Below are 22447 nucleotides of genomic sequence, written 5' to 3'. Positions count from 1 at the left end.
CACAGATTATCAACACGTACATTATTTGATTATTATTTTGTGTCTACCGTTTGATAAGTGACTATATGGAGGGTCATCTATAGGCTTCTTCCTAATATCCTAATATTAAATTGCACCAATAGTTATTTGTTGTACCATGATGTGCTTGGTGTGACGTGCTACGATATGACACACATCCATGGGGCCATTTTGTATGTATGAGCATGCCTTGGTGCTTGATCATTAGTCAAGTCTTGCACCAAGTAACCTCAGGGATAGGGTGATGACACTGTTGTAATTATGTATATGTCACTTAGAAGAAAAATCATATATGCCCCTAGAAAGACTTTAATTCCTTCGAATGCTCCTTAAGGAGAGGTGACCTGGTGACTTAGGGAAGCACCATGGCAACTAGCAGATAGGGGCTTAAGTCATGTACTCCATTTCCCTATCAATGCCATATATGAATAAAATGATGTTTATCCTTGCCTCGTTGTGCACCCTTTATTTATGGACTATGTGTTGCTTGTTTGTTTACTTCGTTGGGCCATCGCGTGCCATTTGCCTATGTTGTATGCTCTAGTTGTTGTGTGGGATGTTTTTTTTATGGCTTACTTTGTGCTTGCTCATGCTTCGTTATTTCCCTTACATGTACGAGACTTTTATCGTGGCTAACTGATGGGCTTGTGTTGTTGCAGGTGTGAAGTTTAAGCTGACTTGCTACCTGAGTGTGCTAACAAATGTCGCACATTCCGTCAATTCGAGGAATGAACTTGGAGGCCCATGATAGTTGGTATCAGAGCCACATTTGAGAAATCTTGGTGACCCTGCATGATGGTGAGAAAACACTCAAAGGAATGAAGCGCTTGAGAGGCTTGTTGGAGAACTAGATGGCCTAGATGAGAGGGTCAGGGATCTTAACTTCGTTAGACAAGAATCAGAGTCGAACAACACACAAAATCACGTGGAAATATTGGAGTGGTATACAACCAATCTACTAGCCCGCATAACTGCAATCGACTGAAGGAGAATCTTTCAAGTACATCTGATAGTTCTAAGAGGGAAGAGCATATCGATACAATGGATCGCGCAGTGAAAGACCTACAAGAGACACTAAATGATCTCGTAGAGAATTTTCGAGGGTCAAATAAGGCATTGAAGAATGAGATGTTGGAGACGAACACAACGCTGAACCTCACCATGAGAGCGGTGGGGACTCTTCCTGCAGCTAGGCCCATTGGCATGGAATATAGAAGAGTAAAAGTGTCTGAGCCAAGGCCCTATGGCAGGGCCAGAGATGCAAATGACTTAGAAAACTTCCTCTTTGACATGGAGCACTACTTCAGAGACGTGAGAGCTAAATTAGAAGATGGCAGGGTCACCTTGGGAAAAATGTACTTGTCTGCGGAAGCCAAAGTGTGGTGGAGGACAAAGTTCGACGACATTCAGAATGGCAGATGAACCACAGCAACATGGGAAGATCTAAAGAGAGAAATGAAGACGTAGTTTCTCTGTGAAAATGTCTCTTACATAGCTCGATGCCAATTGGGAGAGCTGAAGAACACGGGAACAATAAAAAAATACATGAAGAAATTCTCTAGGTTGATGCTTGATATAAAGGACATGTCCGAAGTGGACAAGCTCTTTGCCTTTTTGGAAGGGTTGAAGCCTTGAACGAAGCAGTAGCTCGATAGGTAGCGAGTGACTTATAATGACCTGACTAATTCTAGACCTCAGACCATTAAAAACTACTAAGATATAGGTACTATTTTGGAATACATATATACATAAAATATTAGAACTTTATTAAAAATCCAAAATACGGTACGAAATACAAAATATGGTATGAGATCCCATTGTTATTTATATAAAAATATAAACATAAACATAATCTTTAATTAATTGTTTAAAACTAAGTGCGGAAATACATAAGAACATAAATTAAAAGACTTGGAATAACTTCATCCTCGATCTTCAAACAGTCCATTCAATCTGTCCATCCCTAATACACATGCCAAGCTGCCACGAATCTATCCCGCCTTCCAAGTTCATTGTCCTGCACCATCTAAAATAAAAGGAATGAGCCTAATGCCCAACAAGGAAAATAAACTTAAAACATATATCATAAATCATAAGACTATATCATAAAACATATGACGTAAAAACGTATATCATATAGGACTACAATATTAATGGCCATTAACTCATTATCGTAGCATGTGATAAAACCATCTAGGTCATCAGTTTACTAATCGAGGTAGGTTAGATCACAAGGTAGTATATTATAACCCATCTAGGTCCTTTGTCTACTAATCGAGGTAGGGTAAATCATAACTCTAATCCACAATAATGATAAAAAATCTTGGGGTTTGCTATCTAAGCAATTAAGCCCCAAGTGACTAAAAACATATTCATACATATATACTTAGCACATAACATATAAGTTTCTAAAGAATAATAAGAATAAGAATAATAAGTTTCTAAAGAAATGGAGATTAAAAGGAGATTTAAACCATCAAGATAGAAACTTACCGAACCACCTTAAGTTTCATGAAACTTAAACACCTAACCAAAAGCCATAAAATCAAGTTAGGATCTGAAAGAAAATGAAAGAAAATAAAAGAACTATCATGGATTAAACCCGAGGATAAGAATACCTTGAATAGTCTAGGACTTTGATCTACACCTCAATACTAAAATGTTAGTCTATCTTACTTCCCAAGATTTTATAATGCTTACATTGAAAAGCTTTTAAATCCTAAACCCTAGTGTTTTATGTCTAGAGTAACTTAGCAGCTTGGAGCCTCTGAAGAATGCTTGAATGATGAATGAAATGGCTGAGTACTAGGTCCTATTTATAGAGTTCAAGGTGTGAAACTAACTCATTTTAAAATGAATAAATAAATTAATATAAATTGAATATATTATAATTTTCGGTTCAACAGATGCCCAAAACTCGGTCAAAAACATTTAGAAGCAAATCTAGGTTGTTGAGGGCTATTTCTAATTTAAATCCACAAAATTTCAAAAATGGCTCCAGGAGCCAATATATCGTCCACCCTAGGCGTTATATCGCCTCTACCTATGTCTCGTGCTTTCGTTCGTGCAAAGTCGATGTGTTTTCCGTATCTCCCGTGGGTGATATATTGCTGCGATATATCGGCATATGTTGATATATCAAACAGGTTTTTTCACTCTTTCAGCATAATTTGAATTTGTTTAAACAACTTTGACTGAGTAAAACATGATCCTAACAGCTACTGGAAGGTTCTAGTGCTTATAGATTCATCCTTTATTAAATTATTAATCTAAAATGCTTAAATCCTTAATAAACATGCTTGTGATAAGTGTCACGTTCTTATTAATTTTATCTAACCCTTAGGTTATAATAAATAATATTTCTACGACCAGCTATATTAATCAAACCTTATGTTTAAATTAATATTTCTAAACTATAGGTTAAACTTATAAAATCTATAACTGTTTCTATGAGTTTCCAAATAAATTCCGGCTTTAACCAATATCCACTCAAATTAAAATACTATAAGTTACTACTACTACTTGGGTGACCTGGCCACTGCTCAAGCTTCTGTCGAACGACTAACCAATTACTCATTGGGGAAAAGCCAATCGAAGAAGACTAATTCGTCACCTAGTGGAAGCAACATTGGGGGTACGCAGACAAGAAACTGATGGCAGAGCATGAGTGGGGGAGAAAAGAAATCCAACCGCCTTTAATTTCACGAAAGACTGGAACAAACCACCGAGATTGCCCGAGTCTATTTGGAGAAGGCTTCAAAGAGAATGAAGAAGTGGGCAGATGTTGAGTCTAGTTTATGTCATGGTTAGGTGGTGTTTTAGGTTGCCTTTTATGTTGTTTTTATTTCATTTAGTGCGGTTTTACGCTTTTGATTGTTTGTTTTACAGACTTAGTGAATAAAAAAGAAGATTTGAATACTTGGAGGAAATTGGTTCAAAAAGAGAAGAAAAACCCAAGTTTCGATGTTGTTTTCAGTAAAGGATGGATCTTGACATGATTTGAAGGCATTGCTGATTTTTCGGGTTTAAAATTTCATGAATTGAAGAATTCCTTAAGGGTCGCAGCTTGAGCAATTTGAAGCCACGGCCAGCCTCTTCAAAGAAGCATTGTTTCGAAGTCTAGACACGGCGGCACGGCTATGGAGGACCGCGGCTTGGTAGAGCTAATTCCTAGGTAAACAAAGACAAGGGCCATGACATGGCTTCGGAGGGCTGCAAATTAGAGGTGCAATTTCTCAGGAAATTAGGACACGGGCCGCGGCATGGTGTAAGTAGGGGTGCGACCCACCTCTTTTCAAAATGAAAAAAATAGGTTTTATAAGAAAGAAAAGGGGAAACCGAGAGGAGGTTAGAGAGGAATATGGAGAGATAGTTTTTGGTTGCTGAGAAGCTTGGAGAACACTCAAGGAGGATTCTCAATTGTTTGTTATTCATCTATTTTCTTTATGTTGTTCTTGAATTTCTTTGTGTTTAGAATGACAGTCATGAACTAATTTTCTGTTTAAGGAGGTTAATCGAATTGCTTGAATCCATATTATGAACTAATGCAATTATCATTCCTTCTTCATCTTCTTTTCAATTCTTGGCAATCCATGCTTATTTATTGGCCATCTTGTATGTTTTTAATCAAAATCCGAGAAGAGCGATTTGAATTTTCTTTGGTTGTTCAGGGCACAATTATAATTTGGAACGAGAGTGTCTAGAATAATTGTGCAACTATCTTTTGATTTGTTGTGATTATTGCAGTCTTTTTGATTAAATTTACCATAGAAATATAGGAAATTTTCACTTTGGTTGAGTTTATAATTCATAGTATGATTATAAACTAATTTTGTCAACTTGTTAATTGAAATCAGAAGAAAGAAGAAGAAATTGGTAATTTGTATTAGGGATTAATAGGGAGAATAGTTGATGAGATTAAATGCCCTAATTACTCTCATTATTTAAATTCAAGGCTGTGTTATTACTTATTGTTTTTATTAAGTTCTTAACGATTGTTTCTGCAATCTATATTTTATTCTGTCTTTTTACAAGAATCAAAGTTTAATTGACCAAATAGAAACAAAAAGATTAATTGATTGGTAATTGGAGATTTAGTCCTTGAGGATGATACTTGGTTCTACCAAGATTATTACTGAATTGCAATATGTACACTTGTGTAGCAATAAATTTCACAATAGCATATCAAAAGAGACGACTGCTGGAATTCAAAGCTGGCGACTTAGTGATAATCAAATTGAGGCCCGAACAACTAAGATTCCAAGGGACTAAGGACATCAGACTCGTCAGAAAATACAAGGGTCCTATTCCAATCAACTTGAAAGTGGGTCTAACCTCCTACAAAATCTGCTTACTAGAATGGATGAAGATACGCCCAGTCTTGCACGTCACCAACCTCAAACCGTATCGTGAAGATCTATCTCAATACCAGTCTACCAGAGAAGGGTTCAACGTCAAGCCACAAAGCAGCAGACAACCTATAGAAACCCTAGCATAGAGGATCATGGTCATGGATAGAAAGAAGAAGAAAAAATTTATGGTGAAGTGGAAATGGCTCGCAGATGAAGAAATTTGCTGGGAAAGGGTGGAGGACTTGCACAAGCTTAAGCATAAGATTGAAAGCAAGGAGTAGGTTCGTCGAGGACGCTGAAGAAATTAGTGGGGGAGAGTGTTACGTGTTGCGACATGACACACCTCCATAGGGCCATTTTTTATGTATTAGCATGCCTTGGTGCTTGATCATTAGTCAAGTCTTGCACCAAGTAACCTCAGGGGTAAGGTGATGGAACTTTTGTGATTATGTATATGTAACCCAGAAGAAAATCATATATGTTCCTGGGAAGACTTTAATTCCTTAGAATGCTCCTTAGGGGGAGGTGACCTGGTGTATTGGGGAAGCACCATGGTCACCAGCATGTAGCGCACCAATTATTTTATCTTATTAATTTGTGTGCTTTATTTTATTTTTTAATTGTTAAGTGTTAGACATTTATTTTTTTAATTATTTGGTGGAAATTATGTGAATTAAAAAATTTGTTAATTATGTTATTTAATTGTTTTAATTTGTGAATTCTTGATATTTGGTTGTGTGCACCAAGGTGCATGGTTGGTAGAAATGCACCCTAGCACTTGTGTGCATGTATGCATGGTGAGCATGCATTAGTTTCCCATGCATAATGTATTTTCTCCTTTTTATTTATTTATTATTATTTATTCTTTAAAGAAATAGGTATTGACGTAAGTAAACATGGGATATTCTAGAATGTTAATGCTCATATTAGAAAATGGAAACCAAGGGGAGAGAGAGAGAAGGCGGGATGAGGAAGAGAGGGATGACAGGGAATTTATTTTCCAATTAATTTTTTTTTACTTTAAATCTAATAAAGCTAAATAGGGTAAGAGCATTTGAGGTATTAGTTGTCTTGTGATAAATTTGGAAGGTGAAAAGTTGAAATTTTTTTTTTGAGTGTGGCCTATGTGGCCGTGACATAGAGAGAGGAAGAGGAGGTGATGAGAGTAGTCCGGAAAGGTGGAGAGATAAGAAGCAAGGTTTTTTTTCCTTGTTTAGTTGCTCACTCCAATTTCTTTATTTTTTTTATTAAGGAAAAATATGGGAAAGTAAAGAAGAGATATTTTCCTTTTCTTGTAGCTAGGTCACCAAGGGGATTTAAAAAGAAAGATTGAATCTTGAGGACTCAAGAGGTGCTCGACTGTGAAATTCTGTATTTTATGATCACCAACTTTATATTAAATTAAATTAATTAATTAAATGAGGAATAAAAAGTTGGTACTGGAACATATATTATGTAGCTACAGACAAAGATTCTGTAACTACAGAGATTCACTAAAGAAGGACAAAACTGAAAAATAAAAACACAGAGTTTTTTATGTGGTGCAGAAAAATAAAAACACAGAGTTTTTTATGTGGTGTCAATATCCTTTCGGATATTACTAGTCAACGGGGCCACACCCAGAGATAAGATTCATTAATAAATTTCCTCAAAAATACAAAGTATTTGACTTAAGCAAAGATTAGACTCACTCTAATTTAATGCCGCAAGCTTGATGTATTTTTCACTTGATGAATGAACCTTTCTGAAACTTCAAGAACTCGAACTCCCTTCGATTTGTTTGAAGAGTGCTTGCTTCCTCCCGAGGCAAGACTAGGATGAACCTTCTCCCGAAGGTTTTCTCTTTGTTCTTCTCTTTGTTGAATTGTTTCAATACACAAAACACATACAAAGACACAAAATAACAGAGGTATAGTCGAACCACTAACTTCTAAACAAGAAACACTCTTTTTCTAAAGATGTAAAATAAGTTTAAGAATAGACAAAAGAGTTAATCTAGACAAGGATGCTATGGTATGTATTTATATACAAACATACTCACCTAACATCGGAACATAAATGTGAACAGAAGAAAATTGAATCAATTTCAATTAAATACTGAAATCACAAGAAATAAATGAAATAATATTTTGTCAAATATAATTTGCCAAAAATGGAATTTAGAGTCTCCCCCTTTAGCACTTTTATTGACAAAATATTTTGGATGTAAATACCAAAGAAGAAATGTTAGAAACAATGAGAGTATACAATACTCCCCCTGCACATGAGAGTTACTAACAGAAAAAAAAACATGTTAACTTTTAAAGAAAAAGTTTAACACAACAACTCCCCCTGAAAATAATAACCAAAGTTGTAACCAAAAATAAAAAATAAACACTACTCCCCCTTTTTGTCTATCAACAAGCCAAAGAAAAAAAAAACACCAAAAGAGAAAGAAAAAAAACACAAGTTTTAACATGACAGAAATACTATGGATGTAGCAAGGAACTTGTGAATAGAATGGAGGTTTTGAAAGATAGAAGTTTGGCCATCTTCCAATTTACCCAACCGAGTGGTAACCTTCGCAATTTCTGTCTGAATAGATTTGTAATGACCCAACTATTTCTAAGACCTTGGACCATTAAAACTACTAGACATAGCCACTATTTCTTAGAAAACATACATAAAAAATAATCATAACTTTATTAAAACCCCAAAATAAATATTGTATCAATAACATAAAAGTACAAAATACAATGTGATATGGTATGGGTACCCATTGTTTATAAATCATAAAACATAACTTTAAATACTAATTGCGGAATTACATCAAAACATAATTTAAAAGACATAAAATAAATAACGCCATCCTCGATCAACACGCAGTCCATTGAATCCATTCATCCTTAACACACAAGCCAAGCTGCCAAGAATCCTTCCACCTTCCATATTTATTTTCCTGCATCATACTAAAATAAAGGAGTGAGCCTAATGCCTAACAACGAATATCTATTATAACATAAATCATAAGCATAAGACTATATCATAAACATATACTATAAAACATATGACTATAAAAACATATATCATATAGGACTACAATGGCCATCATACTTCTTGGGGCTTGTTAGCTAAGCAAGTCATATGCCCATAAATTTGTGGGGCTTGCTAGCTAAGCAAGTCATATGCCCATAAATTCTTGGGGCTTGCTAGCTAGACAAGTCATATGCCCAAGGAATATAAAATATATAACATAACATATATCATATCATAACATAAACATATAAACACATATATCAAGCCTATTTTCCTTACCAAAAGCCAGGATATTTGGGAACAAGAATGGGATTAGAATACTCCTATAAACCAACAGTAAAATGGTGAGAATCCAAAGAAAAAGTGATGAAAAGAACACTAAACCATCCAAGAAGAAACTTATCAAGAAGAACCTTACATTTCGAGAACTTAAATACCTAATCAAGAATCATAAACAAGAGTTAGAATTTGAATAAAAGAAAACTAAAGAACCATATGGAACTGAACATAGGAATAGGAATACCTTGAATTATCTTATGGATTGGTCTAAACCTCCATACCAAAATCACACTAAATCTCACTTCCCAAGTGTTTATAAAAGCTTAGAATGATAAAGCTTTAACCCAAAACCCAAGTGCATATCTCTATAGTAACACTAGCACCTTGGAGGCTTTGATCAAATGCTTGAAGAATAAAGAAAATGGCTGAGCACTAAGTCTTATTTATAGAGTTCAAGGAGTGAAACTAACCCATTTTAATTTGAATAAATAAATGATTATAAAATGAAACAAATTTGAATTTTTGTTAAACTGACGCCCAGAACTCGGTCAAAATCGTTCAAAGGCAGGTCTAAGTGGTTAAGGGTAATTTTCAAAATTTTAAACAAAACTTTTAAAAAATGAAGCACCAGGGGCGATATATCGTCTACCCTAGGGGATATATCGGCTCCACCCTAATCCCGAGCCCCGTTCGTACGTTCGTGTAAAGTCGACGTGTTTTCTGTATCTTCCATAGGCGATATATTGGTCCCTATAGTTGTGATATATCGACATACGTTGATATATCAAAAACGTATTTTCACTTTTTCGGCATATTTTGAATTGGATAAATAGCTTTGACTGAGTCATAATATGACCCTAGCAGCTACTGGAAGTTTCTAGAGCTTCTAGATCATTCTTTTATTAAAACTATTCATCAAAATACTTAATTCCTTAATAATCATAATTATGACAAGTGTCATGCTCGTAATGGTTCTATCTAAACCTTAGGTTATAATAAATAATATATCTAGGACCAGCAATATTAATCAAACCTTATGTTATAATTAATATTCTTAAACTATAGGTTAAACTTATAAAATCCATAATTGTTGCTATGAGTTTCCAACTAAGTCCCAACTTGAACCAAAATCCATAGTAACTAACATACTACTACTACTACTGTAATGCCCTACTTCCATAGGGCCGTTACTAAGTAAGTTTTAAGACAAAACAGTGCAATGAACTCGCTAACCGAGGTTTTGAAACAAGAGTGTGACTAATAAAAGTTAAGGCTGTAATCTTTGAAAATGCGTTGACTAAAAAAAAACTTCTAGTATTAAACAATTGGGATCCCAAAGTAAGATTTGAAAACTATTTACATCTTGAAATAAGTTTACAGTTGATCAGTTCTAAAAATCATAGATTATTACAGCCATTTTCAAATAAACCCCCAACCAAAGCAGTCGGGCAGGCCAAACATGTACACGTCGCTTCACGCTCTCCGTACTCATTGTTGGTTGACTCAGTCATTGCCCTTACCTGCAACACAGAGCACCCGTGAGCCGAAGCCCAGCAAGAAAACTCATGCAGAACATAACATATGTAGTTTATACATAACAGATAATCCACAGATAAACAAGTCAACCATTAGACTAAGCAAACACGGCCAAGCCGCCCCAGAGCCTTACCGAAGCCTGGGGTATCGGTTCTCACCGCGAGGATAACTCATGTATCCCTTGGGTCCCACCCTGAATATAGCATAACACATTTATCCACCGGGCCCCGCCCTGACTATAGCATCCCATGTGCTAGGTGTTACTTCCAGCCCCGCCGCCGTACCCGGCCTACGCCGCTCTCGGCCCTTGCCATTCATTTCAGTATAATCACACATATAGTACATTCGAAATAATCATTCACACACATCATGATTCATTTAAGGTTAAACATTTGCACATAATACAATCTGGGGCCATGCCCTGCAATCACACAGTGGGGCCATGCCCTATTCTCGGGTGTTACGGTTTTCTTACCTGTATTCCAAGCCTCCTGATGCACTCAAGCCGCGAGCACGGTCCTCTAGCACGAGCCTCTCCAATAGCCTAGTCACAACACACATAAAACATCCTTTAATACTAATCAATTCATAACCACTTCCCGGGACCAATCCCACACTCTCGGGACTCCCAAATTCCTAAAACAATCCATCGGAAACACCCCCGGAGCAAAAGCTCAAAAATGCAAATTTCCAACCCCTGCAAATGGCCTAGCGCCGTGGCGCTGCCCTATAGCCGCGGCGCCCAGCAAGACAGAAAGCCACCCTCGCCTGGACACAGCCTCGCGTCGCGGCGCCCAAGAACAGGGCCGTGGCGCTCCTTCGCGAACCCAGAAAACTGGGTTTTCTCTTGCGTTTCCACCGAGCTAAAACCTTCCCAAATCAAACCAAACCAATACCCAAACCCCAAAATCAATTTCAAACAACAAATAGACCATCTAACAACCCATAAACATCATCAAAGACATCCAAACACACAATCAAATCCCCAAAATCCACATCCTTGATTTCAATTTCAGAAAAATAAAAAAACTCAAAGTTCAAACTTAAACCATGCTCAAATTTCTTAACCCATAACATAATCAAGCCTTAAATGTGTATAAAATTCCTTACCTCATATGGAGAATCCATCCCTAAGCTTCCTTCATCTCCTAGGTCTCCAATTCAGCTCCTCCACTCATCTTCTTCTTCTTCATGCCCTAACTTTTCCCTCTCTTTTCTCTTCTCTTCAAACTCTATCAAGACCAAAATGACTAAGCCCCAAACCGTGTACCCCATATAACCCAGCTGCCATTTATCTAATTCCCAACCAAATGACCATTTTTCCCCTCCTTGCCTATCCTTTCCTACCTAAACCTCAAGGGCACTTAAGTCCTTTCATTTCTATTTCATTTCTACCATTTTCTTTCTAAAACTTGTTACTCTCAGCAGTAACTAATGGTTACCCAGGTTACTAAATCTCCAATAACCATTACCCGCTAAATCTCAACTTAACCATAAAATTCCCGAGGTACCCCTAGGCTCCTCCCGAGCCGGGTAAAGAAATCCCGTTGTGACTTTTAAGTTAATTTGCTCTCTAGGACCGTCTCGGCACGTGCATCATAATAAAAACACCACACTCACGTGGTACAATACACAGGATACAATTATCACATATTTGCCCTCAGCGGGCTAAAATTACCAATTTACCCCTATCATGCAAACGGGGTCCACATGCATATTTATTTCACCTAACATGCATACTAACCACGTAGTCATGCATCTCGAATGTTCAATTAGTCATATAGCATGCTTTAAATCATAACCATGCATTTAACTCATAAAATCACACATAAATCCCAACGTGCCCTCCTGGCACACTAATCAAGGCCCTTAAGCCTTATTAGCGATTTTGGGTCGTTACAACTACTACTGCTGCTACTACTGCTGCTGCTGCTGCTGCTACTACTACTACTACTACTACTACTATCGAGCTAACATGTCCTCGTCCAACTCCCACGTTGCCTCCCATTCAGAACTATTACTCCATAGAACCTTGACTATCAGAATACTCTTAGACCGTAATTCCTTCATCCCTCTATCTAGGATGCTAATCGGTCATTCTCCGGAACTCAAGTCTTTCTGGAGTGCTATTGTATCACACTTGAGGATGTGAGATGGGTCTGACACATATCTATGCAGCATCGAGATGTGGAATACATTATGACTATCTGCCAGAGCTGGCGATAGGGCTAATCTATATGCAATTATTCCCACCTTGTCCAATAACTCAAAAGGACCTATAAACCAGGGACTAAGCTTGCCTTTCTTCCCAAACCGCTTCACACCTTTCATAGGAGATATCTTTAAGAAGACTTGATCTCCGACTTTGAATTCCAAATCACGTCGCTTAGCATTCGCATAACTTTTCTATCGGCTCTCAGCAGCAAGCATACACTTTCTAATCAGTACTACTGCATCCTGAGCTTCTCTAATAGCTTCGGGTCCAAGAAGTTGCCTTTCTCCTACCTCGTCCCAATGTAATGGCGATCGACACCTTCTTCCATAAAGCAAATCATAGGGTGCCATCCCAATCATTGACTGGTAGCTATTGTTGTAGGAGATTTCTATCAGCAGCAAATACTTACTCCATGATCCTTCGAAATCAAGTACACAAGCACGCAACATATCCTCTAAAATCTGTATGGTACACTCGGATTGACCATCGGTATGAGGATGAAATGCCGCACTAAGACTTAACTTGGTATCCATGGCTTGCTGCAAGCTTCTCCAAAATCTCGATGTAAACATCGATCCTCTATCATATACTATGGTCTTAGGAATTCCATGCAGTCTTACTATTTCTTGGACATAAACGTCCGCGTACTGATCTGTTGTGTACGTTGTCTTGACAGGCAGGAAGTGAGCTGACTTGGTTAGTCTATCTACTACTACCCAAGCCGAGTCGTGATGCTTATTTATTCATGGAAAACCCATCACGAAATCCATGGCTATGTCGTCCCATTTCCATTATAGAATACTAAGCGGTTGTAATAAGCCTGCAGGTTGCTGATGTTCTACTTTTACTTGCTGGCATACTAAACATTTCGACACATACTCCGCTACACCCTTCTTCATTCCCGGCCACCAATACAACGCCTTAAGGTCGTGAGTCATCTTAGTCGACCATGGGTGAATTGAGTATGGGGTATTGTATGCTTCTTCTAAAATCTTCATCTTAATCCCTTGATCATTCGGCACACATACTCGATCCTTATATCTCAAAAGCCTCTATCCTGAGATCGAGAAATCTGTAGCCTTGCCTTCTTTAACTGCATCCATATGTGCTTCTAATGTGTCATCATGCCCTTGTCTGATCCGTATATCTTATAACAGACTTGACTAGATGGACAAGTTAACCAATTTACCAATGACTACTTCTATTTCGGCATTGATCAGCTCCTGCTATAGTGGCTTTTCTATTCCAGCTAACGCTGCTAGACTTCCATAACTCTTCCTACTTAGCGCATCAACAACTACATTAGCCTATCTTGGGTGGTATAGGATTTCGCAGTCATAATCCTTCACTAGTTCTAACCACCTGTGCTGCCTCATGTTGGGCTCCTTTTGTGTGAAGAAATACTTTAAGCTTTTGTGGTCTGTATAAATCTCACACCGTTCTCCATAAAGATAATGGCGCCAGATTTTAAATGCAATGACCACCACTGCCAACTCCATATCATGCGTTGGATAGCGTTACTCATATTCCTTCAGCTACCTTGAGGCGTAGGCTATTACCTTGTCATTCTGAATTAGCACATAACCCAAACCTTGCTTCGACGCATCATAGTAGACTACAAACTTGTCGTTGGGTGTTGGTACACAAAGTACTGGTGCTTAGCATAACTTATCCTTAAGCAACTGGAAGCTCTCTTCACACTTATATGTCCAGTTGAACCTTTGTTATTTTTGGGTTAGGTTGGTAAGTGGAGTGGCTATCTTAGAAAAGCCCTATACAAACCTCTGATAATAACTCTGACGCGTTCTTAGTTCTTGGCCAATCCTTCACAGCCTCTACCTTAGATGCGTCTACTGCAACTCCTTCCTTGGATACTATGTGGCTATGGAACGCTACTTGCGAAAGCCAAAATTCGCACTTCTTGAACTTGGCGTAAAGTTGAGCTCTTTTAATCGCAACACGGTCAACCTTAAATGTTCCTCGTGCTTGACTTTGTCCTTTGAATACACTAGGATATCGTCGATAAATACTATGACGATTCTATCCATGTAATCCTTGAAGACCTTATTCATTAAATCCATAAGGTTGGAGTGTTGGTAAGACCAAAAGACATAACTAAAAACTCGTAATGTCCATAACGAGTTCTAAAAGCTGTCTTGGGAATATCCTCTTCCCATACCTTGAGCTAATGATACTCGGACCGTAAATCAATCTTTGAAAACACGGTCGCTCCTTGGAGTTGATCAAACAAGTCCTCAATCCGGGATAGCGGGTACTTATTCTTAATTGTCACGTTATTCAGCTCGCGATAATCTATACACATCCCCATGCTTCCGTCCTTCTTCACAAATAGAATCGGTGCTCCCCACAGCGAATGGCTTGGTCTAATGAAACCCAAGTCCAAGAGTTCTTGTAGCTGCATCTTTAACTCCTTGAGTTCAGTAGGTGCCATCCTATATGGTGCCTTCGAGATAGGATCGGTGCCCAGTACTAGCTCAATTGTGAAGTCAATTTCTCGAGTTAGTGGCAACCCTGGTAAGTCGTCAGGAAATACTTCTGGGAATTCCTTTATAATGCGGACGTCTCCAACCTTTAGTGGTGTTTCCTTTACCACATCCGTGACGCTGGCTAAGAATGTGTGACATCCTTTTTCTATCATTCTTTGAGCTTTAAGATATGAAATAAGTGGCATACGTAGTCCTAAAACCTTTCCCATAAAGCATAGTCTCTGACCGTCACGAGTCTCGAACGTCACTTGCTTGCGTCTACAGTCAATGCTTGCGCCATGCCTTGCTAGCCAATCCATGCCAAGTATCGCATCGAAGTCTTTGATCTCTAGTTCTATCAGGTCTCCTTCTAATTCTACATCCTCCATTTTTATCAGTACGCCTCGTACTATCCGTGATGATAGGACTACTTCACCCGAAGGCAATTCTGTCACAAACCAAGTTCTAAATCTTTCACAAGGTTTGTCTAATTTCTCTATAATTTCTAACGAGATATACGAGTGAGTGGCTCCCGAATCAAATAATACTGAACATACATTATTGAGGATAGGAATTTGACCTGTGACCACTTTGTTACTAGCTTCAACTTCTCCATGGGTCAAGGCAAAGACTCTGGCAGGAACTATCTTGTTGTCCATTTTCTCTTCTGGCTTGAGCTGGGGAAATTCTCTCTTCCGTTGACCTTCCTAACCACAATAGTAGCATCCCTTGGTGTTTGTACGGCACTCACCAGGATGTTTCTTTTGGCACTTAAAGCACTGCGGGTATTCTACATAACCTGACCTACTACCTCCATTGTTCATCTAGGCTCTTTTATCATTGTCATATTGTTTATTGTCAAGATGCCTTCTCTTCTGACCATTATTGTTGCTAGGCTGATGGCTGTTATGGTGGTTGTTCCGACCATTCTGAGGTTGACTCTGCTGTTTAGACTCAGGCTTACTAGTTTCCTCCTTACTAACATTCGCCTGAAGCCTTTCTACTTCTATAGCCGTTTCTAGAACATCGGCATAAGTAGTTGTTCCAGGGTTTGCTAGCTTAATCCCTAGCTCAATCTTTCATCTAAGTCCTTTCACTAACTTGGTAACCCTAAGAAATTCAGTTGGAACCAACTCTGGTGCAAACTTGGCTAGTCGGTCGAACTGCCGAGCATACTCTACTACTGTCAAGTTGCCTTACTTCAGTCTAGTGAACTCCTCGACCCTTGTAGCGATGATTGTCGAGTTGTAGTACTTCTTGTGGAACAGCTCCACAAATCTTGTCCATTTCATGGTGGTGACGTCGTGAGTCTGATGTACTAGGTCCTGCCATATTCTATCATCCTTCTTTAGCAGAGACGAAATGCAGGATATGCGGTCCGCGTTGCCGAGATTCATGTGCACTACGATCAGCTCTACATTTCTGATCCATTCTTCCGCCTCGAATGGGTCAGTTGTTCCTTCAAAGTTTGGACCATGTTGCTTACAAAACCAATCGTAGATTGGCTCCATGTACTGAGGTGGGTAGGGCGCATAGTTCGCCATTGGCCATCCCACATTAGGACCTACTTGTTAGGGTGCTTGAACCGCTGGTTGAGGCTGCGGTGGCGGCAGAGGCTGAGGCTGAGGCTGAGGCTGAGACTGTGGCTACGGCTAGACCTACTGTCACTATTGCTGCAACAATTCCTCCACTTGTTGTCGTAGCTTGACAATTTCTGCAGTGTTGTCAACTGGCGGCGGCGGTGCACTTTGGTTAGCAGCAACAGTGGTAGCACGCGTTCCCCTTCTGCGAACTGGAGGGTCTTCATTAGTCTCATGAGTGACGCTGGAGACATTGGCATTTGTGCGTGCAGATCTGAGCGACATCTTCATCAGAGGTCTAACAGTCGAGGAAAACATGTTAGAACTTACCCTAATAGGCTCTAAAACAAAACTTAATCTAAGCAAACATAACTCGGACCTATTAATTATGATTTCTTATGAAAATTATATAAGCCTTCTTTATCATTAGGGTGTGTTTCTATACTTCGAAAAATAAGTCATCCTTGTTATTTTATAAGTCTGTTTCTAATCATCCTATATGACTTAATTCTCAAGCTCGAAACTCGTTGTTGTTTCAAAGTTAACTATATTGAGGGAGGGCTGGGATTAGTAAAATCGTTCCCACTACTATGGCCCCCTAACTCTAAATATAGAACCTGGTCCATTGATTTGTATCCACCCTCACCGAACTTGGTCATTATTTATTTATTTAAATTTATTATGATTGTAAAAAAAAATCAAACCCATACATGTCATTCAAAAATAACAATAATATTCATTTGGAAAAAGCTTTTCACTAAGTACAATCATAAATGCAAAATAAATAAATAAAGTAAATAAAGAAATAAACTAATCTAAAAATCTGGATCTTCTACATATGATCATTCATCTAACATATCATCATCTATCTCCTCATAATCATCATTATGTTGAGCCTCAAAATTCTTCGAGGAAGATTCATAAAGATTCTATGTTTTTGCTCCTTAGTGAATTGGAATTCCATCTTAGAGGTGAACCTACGTATGAGAAAATAATATCTCATAGCTACTGGTAATTCATCTTCATCATCTATGGTCTCCCATATTTCTTCTAATGTTGAAATTACAGAAGTATAATCTCTAAAAAGCATAATTACTAAGACATATTGCTCTGTAGCTCTCATCATAATTTGCTTGGTAGTTTGGTGGTGATCTATCTCCCTGTGGAATAAGAGTAATCTCTAAGTGATTCTTTCTAACACTCCTACTGTATTCCTTGGCTCTCTAATCCTTTTCAAGGCCTTAATGGCTCGGATATCCTCATAGGTCAAGGCTCCATCCATTCTTAACTAAAAACATAAGGACAAAAATGTTAGTTAACACATAAACATAATAACTATAACATAAACACTTACATTGGCGGTTAGAGAAAGAGCTTGAGCTTGTGTATGGAGAACTTCATGCACATGAATTGTTTCTCTGATACCAATTGTAATGACCCAATTATTTCTAAGAACTTGGACCATTAAAACTTCTAGACATGGCTACTATTTTTTAGAAAACGTACATAAGAAATAATCATAACTTTATTAAAACCCCAAAATAAATATTGTATCAATAACACAAAAGTATAAAATACAATGTGATAAGGTATGGGTACCCATTGTTTATAAATCATAAAACATAACTTTAAATGCTAGTTGTAGAATTACATCACAACATAATTTAAAAGACATAAAATAAATAACGCAGCCCTCGATCAACACGCAGTCCATTGAATCCATTCATCCTTAACACACAAGCCAAGCTGCCAAGAAACCTTCTGCCTTCCATATTTATTTTTCTACATCATACTAAAATAACATAAATCATAAGCATAAGACTATATCATAAACATATACTATAAAACATATGACTATAAAAACATATATCATATAGGACTACAATGGCCATCATACTTCTTGGGGCTTGTTAGCTAAGCAAGTCATATGCCCATAAATTTGTGGGGCTTGCTAGCTAACCAGGTCATATGCCCATAAATTCTTGGGGCTTGCTAGCTAGAGAAGTCATATGCCCAAGGAATATAAAATATATAACATAACATATATCATATCATAACATAAACATATAAACACATATATCTAGCCTATTTTCCTTACCAAAAGCCATGATATTTGGGAACAAGAATGGGATTAGAATACTCCTATAAACCAACAGTAAAATGGTGAGAATCCAAAGAAAAAGTGATGAAAAGAACACTAAACCATCCAAGAAGAAACTTATCAAGAAGAACCTTACGTTTCGAGAACTTAAATACCTAATCAAGAATCATAAACAAGAGTTAGGATCTAAATAAAAGAAAACTAAAGAACCATATAGAACTAAACATAGGAATAGGAATACCTTGAATGATCTTATGGATTGGTCTAAACCTCAATACAAAAATCACACTAAATCTCACTTCCCAAGTGTTTATAAAAGCTTAGAATGATAAAGCTTTAACCCAAAACCCAAGTGTATCTCTCTATAGTAACACTAGCACCTTGGAGGCTCTGATCAAATGCTTGAAGAATGAAGAAAATGGCTGAGCACTAGGTCATATTTATAGAGTTCAAGGAGTGAAACTAACCCCTTTTAATTTGAATAAATAAATGATTATAAAATGAAAAAGATTTGAATTTTCGTTAAACTGACGCCCAGAACTCGATCAAAATAGTTCAAAGGCAGGTCTAAGTGGTTAAGGGTAATTTTCAAAATTAAAAACCAAACTTTTAAAAAATGAAGCACCAAGGGCAATATATCGCCTACCCTGGGTGATATATCAGCTCCACCCTAATCCCAAGCCCCATTCGTACGTTCGTGCAAAGTCGACGTATTTTCCGTATCTTCCGTAGGCGATATATCGGTCCCTATAGCTGCGATATATCAGCATACATTGATATATCAAACACGTATTTACACTTTTTCATCATATTTTGAATTGGATAAACAGCTTTGACTTATTCATAATACGACCCTAATAGCTGCTAGAAGGTTATAGAGCTTCTAGATCTTTCTTTTATTAAAACTATTCATCAAAATACTTAATTTCTTAATAATCATGATTATGACAGGTGTCATGCTCTTAATGGTTCTATCTAAACCTTAGGACCAGCAATATATATCTAGGACCAACAATATTAATCAAACCTTATGTTATAATTAATATTCTTAAACTATAGGTTAAACTTATAAAATCCATAACTGTTGTTATGAGTTTCCAACTAAGTCCCGACTTGAACCAAAATCCACAGTAACTAACATACTACAAACTAATACTAACTACTACTACTACTACTACTACTACTACTACTACTACTACTACTACTACTACTACTACTACTACTACTACTACTACTACTACTACTACTACTACTACTACTACTACTACTACAACAACTACTACAATCTAGCGAGCTACGTCAATATTCAGGGACTCTACAAACGAAGTCCCGACTTAAACCAAAATCCACGGTAACTAACATACTACTAACTAATACTAACTTCTACTACTACTACTATCTAGCTAACTAGCTAAGTAAATATTCTGGGACTCTACAAACTAAGTCCCAACTTTAACCAAAATCCACGGTAACTAACATACTACTAACTAATACTAACTACTACTACTACTACTACTACTACTATCTAGCTAGCTAGCTAAGTAAATATTCTGGGACTCTACAAGATTGAAATGCTAGAGCTACAAATGGTGATCCTGAATTTACAAAAGAAGCAACACGCATAGGTGGCAAAGATATTCCTTTAGGTTTCTTTGAAGATTCAAACTTCTCAGAGGGTTTGAAAGTCATTCCAGGCACAGGAGGCTCTTCAGATTTAGTGTCCAAGACCATCTCCTTCTGTGAAGACAACATTTTATAGATCAAGTTAGGAAAAAGTAAATTTAAATTCCTACGATTTCCCTTGCACAAGGCCATAATCTGATCTAAAATCTCGTCAGCTAGATCAATTGGAGCATCACTTGTGATCTTAAACATGAAGAAGGTTAATTCTTGGGATACCTCAACCATGTTGGAAGATGGCAACCAATTAGAAAGAGGAAACCTCATTAGTGCAACATGTTGATAGGTGAGATGAGCAAAATGGACAGTATCATAGGTGTTCCAGGTAATTGTTTGTCCAATGATTTCATACAAAACCACATCTTTGCCAAATGGCACCTCGGTGGACTCAACATCCACAGGAAGACTGAGTGCACTAGCAATATCATGTATAGTAAAAGAGTACCAATGACCTCTTACATAGACTTTCCCAAACATGCAAGAATTTTTGTCAAGAAACTCATCATTTAGATTAGCATAACCCCATAAACCCTATGAGAATCAATATCAAAAAATTTCTCAATAAAGAATTTTCGAGCACCATAAAGACTCAAGTGCCTTTCATTGTCATTAAAGAAGAAAAAATGAGAATGTGGAGAAAAATCTTCGAGTTTACCAGACTTTCAGGCCTTTTTAGTAATAGGAGTAGAGGGAAGAATTTCCAAAGGGTGTTTTCCTGTAGACTTCTGCTTGTCCTGAACAGGAGGCTCTGGAGACACATCTTCAGGTTATGAAGCTACAGAATGGTCTTCTGAAGATTCACTTTCATCAGGAGTCTCTTCTTCCTTAGGTTGGGTTTCTGCATTTAAGACCTCACTAGGATCAGATTCAGCTTCTGAGTCACTCTTATCACCACCCTCGGATTCAGTGGTTGTCACAGAAGGTGGATTTGCTTTTAGACGAATAAACATCGGAGTTGATTTATCCAAACCACGTTTAGAGCATCTTTCATATCAAAGGCCAGAGAGCTTTTCGGATGCAGAAGGAGGTAGAGAGGATACTGGTGGGGAGATTTCAGTGCTGGGTTTTGCTCCTCCAAAATCGCCAAACTGAGATGCAAAAGCCTCCTTGGAAGAGGAAGACTTGAGTGCGTAGATGAGGAGGTCTCTTGATGGTAACCACCACCTAGACCCGGAGTAGCAGAAGAGATTAGAGAGGCGGACTGAGATGGTTTCTCATTCAGGTTTAGTATCTTTTTCCGTGCTTGACCCCTTGTCCTTCCTGAAGGTTTTGCAGTAGCAGGAAAGTTGACTAGAGATTTGATCGAGGGTTTTGCACGAGCATGATGCTTGGAACTGCCAGCAGTTTTGGTCTTAGCCATTCATGTGATGATTAAAAACAAACAAAGAACCAAAGAAACCACAAGACGAGAAGAGAAGGAGAAACTGAGAAGAAAACAGAAAGGAGAGTGATAGATGTGATCGTGGGTTAGAGGTTGAAATTTTTACCCTTTTTTTATTTTTATTAAAAAAATAAAATAACAAAAAATACAAGACATTTGTTACACTAAAGAGCAAAATGCTAGTTTATGATATAAAACTAAACCAAGACAAACAAAGACAATATTTTTAATGAAGCTCTTAAAAATGGTCACAATAATTTATTATTATTATTGCTATTATTATATAAAGAACAAACCTTGTTAATTTTGCCAACCAATTGAATCAACTATTCTGCTTGCTTTTGTTCCTGATGAAAGAATCAAACTCGTAAGAAAATACAAATATTATATTAACAAGCTAATTATCTATTGTACTAAAATCATGAATGCTACGCATGAAAAGAATGTACTCAGTCACAGATAAATATTTTAAGTAGTTCAATCAATATGTAACAGCTTTTGAGACCATGTTTTCTTTTTGTATTTATTTGAAATGTCTCAAGCACTTGTGTGTGAAACTGAAAGCAGGGAACATTGCCCAAATTATCAAAAAGACTTTTTCTGAGAATCGTAACCAATGGAGATGCTATCTGTAACGCACTAATCTCTAGGGACCATTACGGTGTGCATTTTAAGCAGTGCTAAACTCGCTAATCGAGTCATTTGGCCATAATTGTGTAATTAAGTGATTAGCGGTTTAGGGTTAAACATTTTGGTTAAGATACATCGTTTCACTAAAACGTATACTTTATACAGTGTGATCCCA

The sequence above is a fragment of the Humulus lupulus genome, chromosome 2 (genome assembly GCF_963169125.1).
Source record: "Humulus lupulus chromosome 2, drHumLupu1.1, whole genome shotgun sequence".
Lineage (NCBI taxonomy): Eukaryota > Viridiplantae > Streptophyta > Magnoliopsida > Rosales > Cannabaceae > Humulus > Humulus lupulus.
This window is presented reverse-complemented; position numbering follows the sequence as displayed.